Raw genomic sequence first — 14791 nt, 5'->3', positions numbered from 1 at the left:
GCCCACTTGGGGAAGAAAACAAAAAAAATTGTCCGATATATTGGTAATAAATATGTATCTGTATTTTAGTGGTCCGGTGTGGTCATTCAAAAAAGTTGAGTAATTAATGGAGAGCTTGTGCAAGGAAGGGCGCAATAGGGTCTTACCAGGTAGGCAGGGGAAGAAGAGGCAAACAATGTATTCACCTATAGGGGTTGTGAGAGGTCACAATTACTAGAGAAGCATGTGATAGCTGCAGCACCGGAGACTCAGGCAGATAGAAACATCAAAGGAGACCGGTTGTCATCGCCGCGCTTTTCACCAGTCAGAAGACAAAAATGTATTCATCCAAGTCTTTATTGAAGGAGCTAATACAAGTCAACGCGTTTCTGGGGTCACAGACCCCTTCTTCAGGACAAAATAGCACTGACAAGGATAGAGGGGTGAAATGAGAACCAAGCGAGTTATATACGAGAGTAAATGTGTCATAGATCCTCCTACTTTTTTCCCAAAAATTGGTGGGGGGGGGGGGGGGGGGGGAAAATCATGCAATGGTGAATCAACGGAGGTACAAAAAGATCAAACATGGTTCAAATTATTTACATATGGCACTATACAATGTGATGTTTCTACATGTTTACAGAAGGGCACTGGAAAAAAATGTAAATACATTTAATCTATGACGCATTTACTTGCGTATATAACTCGCTTGGTTCTCATTTTACCCCACTATCCTTGTCAGTGCTATTTTGTCCTAAAGAAGGGGGCTATGACACCAGAAACGCAGTGACATGTATTAGCTCCCTCAAAAAAAGACTTCGAAGACGAAAATTAATTCATCCGAGTGGTGAAAAGTGCGGTGATGAGCCAGGGCTGTGGAGTCGGTAAGCCAAACCTTCGACTCAGACTCCTCAATTTCCCTTGCACCGACTCCACGACTCCGATATATATTGCTTATACTAAAGCGGGCTTTACACGCTACAATATATCTTACGATGTGTCGGCGGGGTCACGTCGTAAGTGACGCAATTTATATTGTAACGTGTGACAGCTACGTGCGATTGAACGTTAAAACGTTCATCGCATACACGTCGTTCAATTCCTAAAAATTGAACGTGAGGTTCCCGTGGTAGCATACTTCGCAGTGTGTGACACCCCGAGAACGATGAACAGCAGCTTACCTGCGTCCCGCGGCTCCCGCCGGCAATGCGGAAGGAAGGAGGTGGGCGGGATGTTTACGTCCCACTCATCTCCGCCCCTCCGCTTCTATTGGCCGGCTTCTGCGTGACGTGGCTGTGATGCCGAACGTCCCTCCCACTCCAGGAAGTGGATGTTCGCCGCCCACATCAAGGTCGTATGGAAGGGTAAGTACTTGTGACAGCAAATAATAGTTTGTGCAACACGTCCAACAAATTGAACGTGCCGCACATATGATGGGGGCGGTTACGATCGCATACGATATCGTATGCTTAATCGTAACGTGTAAAGCAGGCTTTAAGTGAAAAGTGTATTGTAGTACATGAATATGTGATCAGACATTTAATCATTTTTATGATACAATAATCAAGATATTTAGATAAAATATATTTATTGGAATACAACTTTAGAACACAAAAACTGTAATAAATTGTAAATAATATACTATGTAACAGATTACATATATATCTTGTGTATATACACTACATGTTGTATTACACATTTACAATTTATTACAGTTGTGTTCTAAAGTTGTATTCCAATAAATATATTTTATGTTCTAAATATCTTGATTTTTGTATCAAAAAAATCTCCGGTCTCCTGCTGCTGCTGTCTGTGATAAGGCACACAGATGATATCACTCTGCCTTGCCAATCACATGACCGGCAGCAAGAACCAGGAAGTAAGGAAGCCGGAGCTCAACTGCGAGGTGGGAGACACGAGGAGGGACAGCGCTGAGAAGGTAAGGAAAAAGTGTTTTATTTTATTATGGGCAGCAGCATGGGGGCATATCTAACACAGGGGAGATGTGCCATCTATAGGGGCCATGGGCAGCACACATGGGGGCCATATCAAACACAGGGGAGGTGTACCATCTATAGGGGCCATGGGCAGCACAGGGGGACTATATTCAATATAAGGGGGTCATATCAGATTAAGGGGGGGCTAATGTTAGGATGGGGGGCTATGAGGGACATATACCCTATATGATTTGTTGGACGGACACTGGCATTATAAGATGGACCCCATTTAACATTAAAAAAAAAAAATTCTCTTTTCCTTCACCAAATTTGGGGGTGCGTCTTAAAGCGAAAAATACGAGAATATAATATATATACACACACACACACACACACATACCACACACGATGTAATAAACTATGCAAGTGGCAAACAACAGTTTTCAACAAAAACATACTAAATAACATTTGTGCAGTCTATGAATTTGTTGTAGGAAATAGAATTGCTTCCATCAGATCCTCCTTCATAGATGACCTCAAAAGTGACCTACTAATTTTAAGGCTAGAGAACAACCTCTCTACACTAACTTGGGTTGCAGGCATAGCCGTAACCACATGGGCAACATCTCTAACAATTTCCGGGTATAAAGGAATTGCCCCATGCACAGTCAGTTTTGATGAACGGTTGAAGTTTTGTATTTCTTTGAGAGCAAGTGAAAAATGTTGCTGAAATCTGGTTAATCTGCTTGCTATAGGAGACGGAGTGATATCTTTTTTCCTTGTGGCAACGCTTTGCTGCTCCATGTCATCCAAATACTTGTCAAAGTTAAAACTCATCTGATGAGGATGAAGATATGGCAGCAGTAGCACTGTCAGGACCCAAGTCCTCTTCCGCCTGGCAGTCCTGTAGCCGCTCATCCTAACTACTAACTCACTCAAAGCTTCTTTTTCTTTAGTAAGCTGTTGATCATCAAGCAGTATACGATGACTTGGGTCCACATAAACAGCTGCGAGAAGAATTTTATTTTCCAATAGCTGTGTCTCTCTCCGTTTCATTGAAGCAGAAATGCCATCTGCGATTAAACCTCCTCTTTGGGACAGGTAAAATAGCAAGTTCTTCCACTCCCTTATGAAAATGCCAGGAGTTAAATCCTCAGCTTGTAATTTTTTAGTCGCGGTAAATGGGTGACTAAGCAATTCCTTCAATTCAGCCACCTGTGTCATTGACCTTCATTTAGGGTTACCTGAGGGTTCATCATATCTATAAGAAGCGATTTTAGTTCAAGCAATCGCTCAATCATTAAATAAGTGCTGCCCCACCGAGTGGCTTGATCAACAATTGCCCCTTTCCCAATACGTCTCTTCAAGTAGGAATCAATTTTAGGGGGTTCTGGCAACAATAACCAATTTCCTCACTTTTCCAATCAGATTTCCAGCATATCCCTCTTGCAGACTCTTATTGCCAGCTGCAGCGTGTGCACAACACAGCGCATGTGATGAATATGAAAGTGTTTAGAATTAGATGATCTTTTTGAAGCTGCTTCAAAAGTATCATTTTGCTGTTCTTCTGTTGTAATATCTGTTTGTTCCTCAGTTACATGAACAGCACTGTGGCCTTCCATCTCTAACATACTGAATCCTAAATTTTCTTCTAGCTGTTGTTCATTACTCTCATTCATCATTTTAATTGTATGTTTGAAGCATTGTCCGTTACAATAGCAAGAACCTGTTATTTTTTGAGTTTGTAATCTTACAGAACTTTTTCCACTAAGGCCTGGAGAAACTGGCTGGTGTGATGAGCTTTACTAACTTTTACTGCCAGTGTTTTGGTAACAATTTCTTTCTTGTCACAAACATATTGAACATTGATGGCAAAATAATTCAGTGAAATGCAGTGACTCCAGACATCCCCGCAAAGGCAATGGGTGAAAAGATATGACATTCAGACACAGTTCTGTGGGGATCCGTTTTTTGGCTCAAAAACAGATCCTCACAAAGGATGGCCATGTCAGTTTAGAAAAACGTCACAATCTGCTTTTGCTATTGAAAGCATTATTTATGAGCTCAAAAACCTCTTAGGTGATGCAGTTTTTTTAAAAAGCTGATTTGCTTTTGCAGCTAACAAACGTATCCTCAAAAAACGCAGAAAAAAAACGCAGAAATAAAACGCTGTGTGTGAATGTAGCCTTAGATTAGGAATAGAACAGTCATTTATAGGACATTTCAGAACTTTCCAAAATTCCTATTAAAAAATATTCAGCACATTCTGCAGTGAACTACTGTCCCCAATTTATTATATATTTTAGGAGTCTGTGCATTTTATACCGACTCCACCAAAATGAACACTGACTGACTCCACAGCCATGGCGATGACAACCTATCTCCTTTGATGTTTTTATCTATCAAAAAAGTGGAGTACACATAACCTCTTCCTTTATTTTTTTCCCACTGATTTCAGAAGAAAAAATTGATTCAAGAAGACATAAAAGTGCAAGCCCATAAAACTACACAGAAAATAATGAAAAAAACAAAAAAAAAAATAAAAAAAAAATATGTCTGGAAGCACCACTACAGCATATTTTGTTTTTCAGGGCTAAGTTGTTATTTTAAAGCCAAACCCCTATCCCCAGTCTTATACTCACTCTCCAATGGCTTCAGCATTTTTAGGCTATGTGCGCACTGGGAAATGGAATTTTCTTGAGAAAATTCCGCATGCTCTCAAAGATTACCGCACCCGAAAACCGCATGCGGTTTGACCGCGGTATTGCCACGTGCGGGTTGGGATGTGCTTTATTGCATTCAATGCAATAAAGCACATTGAAGAAAAAAAAAGAAGGGAATTTTGTTTACTTACCGTAAATTCCTTTTCTTCTAGCTCCAATTGGGAGACCCAGACAGTGGGTGTATAGCTACTGCCTCTGGAGGCCGCACAAAGAACTACACTTAAAAGTGTAAGGCCCCTCCCCTTCTGGCTATACACCCTCCCGTAGGAGTACAGATTCCTCAGTTTTAGTACCAAAGCAAGAAGGAGGAAAGCCAATAACAGTTTCAAAAACAAATTCAATCCGATAACTAGATCGGAGAACTTAAGAAACAACGTGAACAACATGTGCACCCGAAAGAACGAAACCCTAAAAACAGATAGGGCGGGTGCTGGGTCTCCCAATTGGAGCTAGAAGAAAAGGAATTTACGGTAAGTAAACAAAATTCCCTTCTTCTTTTTCGCTCCTAATTGGGAGACCCAGACAGTGGGACGTCCAAAAGCAGTCCCTGGGTGGGTAAAAAGATACCACATGAACGGGCTGTCATACAGCCTCTTCCTACAGGTGGGCCACCGCCGCCTGAAGGACCTGTCTACCTAGGCTGGCGTCTGCCGAAGCGTAGGTATGCACTTGATAGTGTTTGGTAAACGTGTGCAGACTCGACCAGGTAGCCGCCTGGCACACTTGCTGAGCCGTAGCCTGATGCCTCAACGCCCAGGACGCACCAACGGCTCTGGTAGAATGGGCCTTCAGTCCAGATGGAATCTGAAGCCCAGCAGAACGGTATGTGTGAAGAATTGGTTCCTTGATCCACCGCGCCAGGGTGGATTTGGAAGCTTGCGATCCCTTATGCTGACCAGCGACTAGGACAAAGAGCGCATCCGAACGGCGTAGAGGCGCCGTGCGAGAAATGTAAATCCTGAGTGCTCTCACCAGGTCCAACAGATGTAAACCCTTTTCAAATTGGTGAACTGGATGCGGACACAAAGATGGCAAAGTGATATCCTGATTGAGATGAAAGGAAGAAACCACCTTGGGAGAAAACTCTGGAATTGGACGCAGTACCACCTTGTCTTGGTGAAATACCAGGAAGGGAGATTTGCAAGATAACGCCGCCAGCTCGGACACTCTTCGAAGAGACGTGACCGCTACAAGAAAAACTACCTTTTGTGAAAGCCGAGAAAGGGGAACCTCTTTCAAAGGCTCGAAAGGCGGCTTTTGAAGAGCAAGGAGAACCTTGTTCAGATCCCAGGGTTCCAATGGCCGTCTGTAAGGAGGAACGATATGACAAACTCCTTGGAGAAACGTGCGTACTTTAGAAAGCTGTGCCAAGCGCTTCTGAAAGAATACGGATAACGCGGAGACTTGACCCTTAAGCGAGCTAAGGGACAAACCTTTTTCCAACCCAGACTGCAGGAAGGAAAGAAAAATTGGCAATGCAAATGGCCAGGGAGAAAACCCTTGAGCCAAGCACCACGCTAAGAATATCTTCCACGTCCTGTGATAGATCTTAGCTGAGGATGGTTTTCTAGCCTGTCTCATTGTGGCAACAACTCCCTGAGATAAACCTGAGGCCGCTAGGATCCAGGACTCAATGGCCACACAGTCAGGTTCAGGGCCGCAGAATTCAGATGGAAAAACGGCCCTTGAGACAGCAGATCTGGACGGTCTGGTAGTGCCCACGGTTGGCCTACCGTGAGATGCCACAGATCCGGGTACCACGACCTTCTTGGCCAATTTGGAGCGACGAGTATGGCTCGCTGGCAGTCGGACTTGATTTTCCGGAGAACTCTGGGTAACAATGCTAGAGGTGGGAACACATAGGGGAGTCGGAATTGCGACCAATCCTGAACCAAGGCGTCTGCCGCCAGCGCTCGGTGATCGTGAGACCGTGCCATGAAAACTGGGACCTTGTTGTTGTGCCGTGACGCCATCAGATCGACGTCCGGCGACCCCCAGCGGCAACAGATCTGTTGAAACACGTCCGGGTGAAGGGACCATTCTCCTGCGTCCATGCCCTGGCGACTGAGAAAGTCTGCTTCCCAGTTTTCCACGCCTGGGATGTGAACTGCAGATATGGTGGACGCTCTGCTTTCCACCCACGTCAAAATCCGCTGGACTTCTTGAAAAGCTTGGCGACTGCGTGTTCCCCCTTGGTGGTTGATGTACGCCACCGCCGTGGAATTGTCCGACTGAATCCGAATCTGCTTGCCTTCCAGCCATTGTTGGAAGGCTCGCAGGGCAAGGTAGATTGCTCTGATTTCCAGAACATTGATCTGCAAGGTGGACTCTTCCTGAGTCCACGTCCCCTGAGCCCTGTGGTGGAGAAACACCGCTCCCCACCCTGATAGGCTCGCATCTGTCGTGACCACTGCCCAGGACGGGGGAAGGAACGACTTTCCCTGTGACAATGAGTTGGGGAGAAGCCACCAACGTAGAGAATCCTTGGCAGTCTGAGAGAGGGAGACAGTCCTGTCGAGGGACGTCGATTTCCCATCCCATTGGCGTAGAATGTCCCATTGTAGAGGGCGCAGATGAAACTGCGCGAACGGGACTGCCTCCATTGCTGCTACCATCTTTCCTAGGAAATGCATGAGGCGCCTCAGTGAGTGCGACTGGCTCTGAAGGAGAGATTGCACTCCGGTCCGTAGCGAGCACTGCTTGTCCAGTGGAAGCCTCACTATCGCTGATAGAGTATGAAACTCCATGCCAAGATAAGTCAGAGATTGGGTCGGGGTTAGATGAGACTTTGGAAAGTTGATAATCCACCCGAAAGTCTGGAGAGTGTCTAGCGCCACCTTCAGACTGTGTTGGCATGCTTCTTGAGAGGATGCCTTTATAAGCAGGTCGTCTAGGTACGGGATGACCGAGTGACCCTGCGAGTGCAGAACAGCTACTACTGCTGCCATGACTTTGGTGAAGACCCGGGGGGCTGTTGCCAGACCGAAGGGTAACGCTACGAACTGTAGGTGCTCGTCGTGTATGACGAAACGTAGGAAACGCTGATGCTCTGGTGCAATCGGCACGTGGAGATACGCATCTTTGATGTCTATTGATGCTAGAAAATCTCCCTGAGACATTGAGGCTATGACGGAGCGTAGGGATTCCATCCGGAACCTCCTGACTTTTACGTGTCTGTTGAGCAACTTCAGATCCAGGACGGGACGATACGATCCGTCCTTTTTTGGGACCACAAACAGATTGGAGTAAAAACCGTGACCCTGTTCCTGAAGAGGGACGGAGGTCACCACTCCTTCCGCCTTTAGAGCGGCCACCGCCTGCAACAGAGCATCGGCTCGGTCTGGTGGTGGAGAAGTTCTGAAGAAACGAGTTGGCGGACGAGAACCGAACTCTATCCTGTACCCGTGAGATAGAATATCTCTCACCCAACGGTCTTTGACATTTGCTAGCCAAATGTCGCCAAAGTGGGACAGCCTCCCACCGACCGCGGGTGTGGGCATCGGAGACCGCAAGTCAGGAGGACGTCGTTTTGGCAACGGTTCCTCCGGCTGGTCTTTTTGGGCGTGACTGAGACCTCCAAGAATTTGAACGTCTCTGGTCCTTTTGAGTCTTTTTTGACGAGGCGAATTGGGACCTGCCCTGTCCTCGAAAGGACCGATAACCAGACTGACCCCTCCTCTGTTGGGGCTTGTTTTGTCTGTGTTGCGGTAAGGAAGAGTCCTTACCCTTGGAGTGTTTGATGATTTCATCCAAACGCTCTCCAAACAATCGGTCACGAGAAAAAGGCAAATTGGTTAAGCACTTCTTGGAATGAGAATCTGCTTTCCAATGTCTCAACCACAGAGCCCTACGCAAAACAACTGAGTTGGCTGACGCCACTGCCGTGCGGCTTGTAGCGTCAAGAACAGCATTAATCGCGTACGACGCGAATGCCGCCATTTGCGAGGTCAATGGTGCTACCTGCGGGGCAAATGCACGTGTGACAGAGTCGACTCGCGCAAGCCCGGCCGTGATAGCTTGGAGTGCCCATACGGCCGCAAAAGAAGGCGCTAATGACGCTCCAATCGCTTCATAGATGGATTTCAGCCAGAGCTCCATCTGCCTGTCAGTGGCATCTTTAAGTGCCGCTCCATCTTCAACAGCAACCAAGGATCTGGCTGCAAGCCTGGAAATTGGAGGATCCACTTTTGGACACTGGGTCCAACCCTTGACCACTTCAGAGGGAAAAGGGTAGCGTGTATCTTTAAGTCGTTTAGGAAAACGCCTTTCAGGATAAGCGTGGGGTTTCTGGATTGCGTCTCTGAAGTCAGCGTGGTCCAGAAAAGTGCTTAATGTACGCTTAGGGTATCTGAAATGGATTCTCTCGTGCTGCGAAGCTGACTCCTCTACAGGAGGAGCTGGTGGGGAAATATTCAACATCTTATTGATGTTAAATATAAGATCATTAACTATTGCGTCACCATCTGGTGTATCTAGATTGAGAGCGGTCCCAGGATCAGAATCCTGATCAGTTAAGTCCGCCTCATCACCCATAGATTCATCCCGCTGGGATCCAGACCATTGAGATGAATGTGAAGGCCCGTCATAACGAGCCCGCTTAGGCTGCCCGGGGCCATCGTCCGAGTCAGAGTCTTCACCCTGAGGTGTAGATGCCCGTCCCGGAGCTAGGAGCTGAGGGGGACCAGGGGGCAATACATGCACAGTGTCCGTGGTCTGAAGTACAGGCCTAGCTCGCAATGTGTCAAGAATTTGTGACATAGTGAGAGACATTCTGTCAGCAAAAGCTGCAAACTCAGTTCCTGTCACCTGGACAGCATTCACAGGTGGTACACCCTGGGACACGTCCAGCAGAGGTCCCGACTGTGCAAGCGCCGCAGGGGCCGAGCACTGCACACAATGGGGGTCCGTGGAGCCTGCCGGTAGAAAAGTCCCACATGCGGTGCAGGAAGCATACAATGTCTGTGCCTTGGCACCCTTGCGTTTTACGGGCGACATGCTGCTGGCTCTCTGCATGTGAGAGAGTCTATAGCCAAAGGGCGACCAGCGCTATGTAATACCAAGTATTTGTAGCAACAAAATACTAAGAATACTACGAGCACAAGAGGGGGTGAGCCCTGAGGGCTGCTTACCGCCCGCTGAACAGCGGGTAAGAGGCTGCTGAATGCCTTGTCTGGGTCTCCCCGGCTCCCCTCTGCAGCTCAGCGTGTCTGTAAGAATGGCTGCCGGCTACTGTGGAGAGGGGCGGTCCGTGGGAGTTCCCAAACAAAAGTGCGGGAACAGTGTCCCCTCTGTGCTGACTGTGAGGGCTGGAGTATGTAAAAACGACTCCAGCCCTCAGCGCTGATGCCCTGGCCAGCGTCCCGCCCCTCTCCTGACTGGCAGGTCTGTGGGCGGGAACGAACGCAAGCAGGCCGCAAAAGCCGGGGACTCGAGTTATCAGCGCGGCCGCCGTAAAAGCGCGGGCCGCGCTGAAGTCCCCGGCGCACCGCAAGTGCCAGCCGCGCCGCTGTTCGAGCGGCCGGCGCGACCGAGTTCTGGACGTGGGCAGCGTCCCGCCCCTCTCCTGACTGGCAGGTGTGGGGGCGGGAACGAAAGGAAGCAGGCCGCAAAAGCCGGGGACTGTAGTTATCAGCGCGGCCGCCGTAAAAGCGCAGGCCGCGCTGAAGTCCCCGGCGCACTACAAGTGCCAGCCGCGCCGCAGTCCCAGCGGCCGGCGCGTCCTATTCCCATAAATGTGCCTGCTTCAGCAAAGCTGAATGAGGCCATGGCACAGGCGCCGCAGCGCTGATGTCCCCCGGCGCACTACACGGGGACACAGAGTACCTTGAGGATGCAGGGCCATGTCCCTGATGTACTCCGCTCCATCCAGCATCTTCTCCAGGGGCTGTAGATGGAGCACGGTCTCTGTGCCTGGAGACCGGTAAATCCCACTTCACCCAGAGCCCTGTAAAAAGGGATGGGGAAGGAATCAGCATGTGGGCTCCTGCCGCCGTACCCGCAATGGGTACCTCAACCTTACAAACACCTCCGACATAAGTGGGGTGAGAAGGGAGCATGCTGGGGACACTATATGTGTCCTCTTTTCTTCCATCCGACATAGTCAGCAGCTGCTGCTGACTAAAAACAATGGAGCTATGCGTGCGTGTCTGACCTCCTTGCGCACAAAGCTAAAACTGAGGAATCTGTACTCCTACGGGAGGGTGTATAGCCAGAAGGGGAGGGGCCTTACACTTTTAAGTGTAGTTCTTTGTGCGGCCTCCAGAGGCAGTAGCTATACACCCACTGTCTGGGTCTCCCAATTAGGAGCGAAAAAGAAAAAGTCATTTAATTCTGAGATAGTAGATAGATAGACAGAAGAATAGATAGAGGGATAGATAGATAGACAGACAGACAGACAGAGGGATAGATAGAGGACAGATCGCTGCATTTCCCACGGTCGGCAGTGAGTTCACATTACCGGCCGTGGGAAATGACCGGTAATTACCTCTGCTGTCTGCTGCATTCATTCAGCGCTGTGTCTGTGACAGTCGCGGCTGGATGGAAGCAGCGCAGGACCTGTGGATTACGCCGGAGCGGTGGATTACGCCGGAGCTTTGGTGCGGGAGGGGTTAATAAAATGGTGAACGAGGCTTGTTTGTTTTATTTAAAATAAAGGATTTTTCTGTGTGTTTTATTCACTTTACTTACGGGTTGATCATGTCAGCTGTCTCAGACGCTGCCATGATCAAGCCTGGAGTTAATGGCGGTGGTCCCCCACCATCATTAACCCCTTGTATTACCTTGCTGCCACTGCTACACGGCAGCAAGAAGAGCCGGGGACATGCCGGTGCTGCCGCATAATGCATGCGACAGTGCCGGGGCAGCTGCGGCTGATATTCTCGGCTGCGGGAGGGGGAGTGAGGCGGGGGACATTACACCTGCTCCTCTCCCTCCCCAGCCTGAGAATACCGGGCCGCCGCTGTGTGCTTACCTCGGCTGGAAGGTAAATATGCAGCGGAGCCCACGTTCTTTGTTTTCTATATTTCCGTTTTCTTTCTATGTGTGTTCTATGTGTCTGTGATGTGTTTGTGTTTACTCTCTGCACGGCTTCCTCTTCCTGTAATGACATCACTTCCCTGCAAAACCGCAGACAAGCGATGTACATTACCGGAGGTAAACCGCGAAATACCGCAGGGAATAACGCAGGAAAACGCAGTGAACCGCACAGAATTTGCTGCCTGCGTTATTCCCTGCGGGATTTCATGATTAACATTGGAGTCAATGGAGTGAAATCCCGCAGCGATGTGCGGAAAAGAAGTGACATGCACTTGTTTTTGCTGCGGGAATCCCGCAGCAAAACATGCAGCTGTCAAATTCCGCCCAGTGCGCACGGGATTTTTTTTCTCATAGGATTTGCTGGTGATTCACTGCAGAGATGTTATGAACATTTTCTGCAGCGAAACATGCAGCAAATCCGCGGCAAAATCCGGTAAGTGCGCACATAGCCTTAGATGTCGCTCCGTTGCCATCCTGTGCCGTAACTTCTGACATACCAGAAGTCAGATGTTACTTTCACAAGCTCCCAATACAAGTTTAGGCAGTACGAGGCTCTCATAGACTTTTAAGTTGTGACATCCGACTCAGTGAAACACTGGAGCCTCTGGAAGGTCACAAATAAGGGGAGACTGACCAGAGCAGCACTGGAAAAAGATGAAGTCGGCGGCAGGTGAGTACAAGACAGGAGAACAGGAATTATAAGTCTCAAAATAATAAAAAAAGAAATTTGGCATCACCATTATCATATAAATCCACAGAAGAAAGTTGGCAAATAGCATAAAATTTTAAATGCAAAAAAACCACAAAACGCTGAATTACAGAACGCAAGAAAAAAGAAAACATACTGGCAAAGGCAAAAATGGACACAAGGGGTTTAAAAGACGTTCCCTCTGAGCAAAGACGTAGATTACTTTCTGGGAAAGCCCACTGCCTTTTACAGTACTAGTGCGCATGATATCTGCACAATTTAGGATGAATATTGCTGGTGCATATGTATAAAACTGGGAGCGTACCTGATCCAAGAAAACGGCCATGAAAGTCTGCAACACAACTGACTTGTTACAGATTGGAAAATGCGCATAATTCATTTTTCTACTACATGAAGATGGGGACTGTCAAAGTATTGTGTGTGGAATCTGCACCATGCATCTGCTCAGTGTACATTCAGATTAATAAAGCCTCACTAACAGCCCTTGACGATCAAGTCATCTAAACAAGCCAGTGATCGCATCGGGTGTGATGAGAACATCTGACAGCACATGGCCAGGAGATGTGCTGCCATCCACTGTTCTGCGCACAGAGAGGGGACCCCCATCCACTGTTCTGCGCACAGAGAGGGGACCCCCATCCACTGTTCTGCGCACAGAGAGGGGACCCCCATCCACTGTTCTGCGCACAGAGAGGGGACCCCCATCCACTGTTCTGCGCACAGAGAGGGGACCCCCATCCACTGTTCTGCGCACAGAGAGGGGACCCCCATCCACTGTTCTGCGCACAGAGAGGGGACCCCCATCCACTGTTCTGCGCACAGAGAGGGGACCCCCATCCACTGTTCTGCGCACAGAGAGGGGACCCCCATCCACTGTTCTGCGCACAGAGAGGGGACCCCCATCCACTGTTCTGCGCACAGAGAGGGGACCCCCATCCACTGTTCTGCGCACACTGTTCGTCAGCCAATTTAATACACTGTAAGCAATCGCAGATCGGATATGCCTCTAAGCTCAGCCACATTGATAAATGGGGATATTATAATATTCCGCAGGGGACATTACATGCACTCAACTGTATAGAAAGCAGCTGAAAAGCCCCAATTATTAGTGGCTTCTGCTACTGATGGCAGCAGTCAGTTCCCATACAGTCTCCACTACTGATAGTATAGCCCCAATTATTAGTGGCCGTGGGACTGATGGCAGCAGTGAGTGCCCTGGGACTGATGGCAGCGGTCAGCATCCCACACACAGATTGTACACCCTCCCGTGAGGACCGGCTCCAGGTGACGGCACAAGTCGCACATGAGACACAGACACAGCACATTTATTGAGGCCAGTGATGAGCAGCCACATCCTTGGAGCCGCCGATCACCAGGGGCAGATTCAGGCGAGTCCTGCTCTTACTGCTCCACAAAGAGGGAATGCTGCAAAACCAGAACTGACCAACCGTCGCCCTGGCGATCGGAGGCGGCACATTGCACGGCCGGCACATGGCACTGCCGGCACGGAGGTGAGGGCGGGAGAGCGGGGCACACCGTACCAGGTTATATAAGGCGGAGGACGCGGGAAGCCGGCGGCCCCGGGGGGGTCAGACTGGGGAGCCGCTGTGCACGGAGCCGGGACACGGCCCCTCTCCTCGGCTCGCACTGACCCCCATGGCCGCCCTGTGCTCCCCGGCCGGGGCCGCCGGCTGCTCCTCGTCGGCCGCCATTATCCTTTGTTTCGCGGCTCTTTGGCCGCCTGGCCGTCCTCCCGCACCGGGCAGCGGGGCCTCCATGTCCGCACTCCGCACGCACAGCAGCTGCACGTAAAGCATCGGGACAGGAAAAAAGGAAAACAACAAATGCCGGGAAAAGGCTCCTGAGCGTCCCCGAGTGTGTGCGCCTGTGTGGGGAGGAGAGCCCGCGGCTGCGGCCTGCCTGCTCCACGTCTCTCCTCCAGCCTCTCCCTCTCCTCCTCCTTCCTCTTACCGGGTTACACTGCCTCTCCTCCGTCACTGCTTTCGTTCGCGGCTGGGATCTCGCTGGGCTTTTTTTATTCTCTTCCCCACCACGTAACACACCGCGTCAAACTACACCTCCGCCGCGTCACTGTGCTGCTCGCTCCTCGCTCCTTCTCTGCTGCTGGGCGGGCGGCTGCAAGTTTGTTTTTTTTTTTTTTTTTTTTTTCTTTCCCCTCAGTCTATGTCGGGCGCGGCATTGTGCGGCCAGCCCTACTCCGACAGCGCGGAGACCACGCCCAGCAGTGACGGGTGCCAACCAGCGGAGAGGGGGGCGGGACCTATGGAGCTATTTTCCCTTCCCTATTGCCCCCCCCTCTCTACTGCTCCTACGCATGCGTGCGAAGGGTCCGGAAGTGAGTGGTCCCGCTCACTGACTGTTAGGGACTTGGCGCTGTGGTGATTTAG

The 14791-nt window shown here is 49.5% G+C and overlaps 2 protein-coding genes across 2 annotated transcripts in view; one reads left to right on the top strand and one right to left on the bottom strand.

Annotated features, from left to right (window-relative positions):
• The window catches only part of CREB1 (cAMP responsive element binding protein 1), a 105881-nt gene extending 91326 nt beyond the window's left edge, over positions 1-14555 (bottom strand). The window contains exon 1 of the mRNA XM_075317721.1: positions 14355-14555. The gene's annotated coding sequence lies outside the window, so the exon portion shown is untranslated. The remainder of the gene's footprint in view (positions 1-14354) is intronic.
• The window catches only part of LOC142245210 (syncytin-B-like), a 55908-nt gene continuing 54852 nt past the window's right edge, over positions 13736-14791 (top strand). Inside the window, exon 1 of the mRNA XM_075317722.1 lies at positions 13736-13894. The gene's annotated coding sequence lies outside the window, so the exon portion shown is untranslated. The remainder of the gene's footprint in view (positions 13895-14791) is intronic.

Source organism: Anomaloglossus baeobatrachus, chromosome 7, assembly GCF_048569485.1.
Source record: "Anomaloglossus baeobatrachus isolate aAnoBae1 chromosome 7, aAnoBae1.hap1, whole genome shotgun sequence".
In the NCBI taxonomy this organism is placed as follows: domain Eukaryota; kingdom Metazoa; phylum Chordata; class Amphibia; order Anura; family Aromobatidae; genus Anomaloglossus; species Anomaloglossus baeobatrachus.
This window is presented reverse-complemented; position numbering and strand designations above follow the sequence as displayed.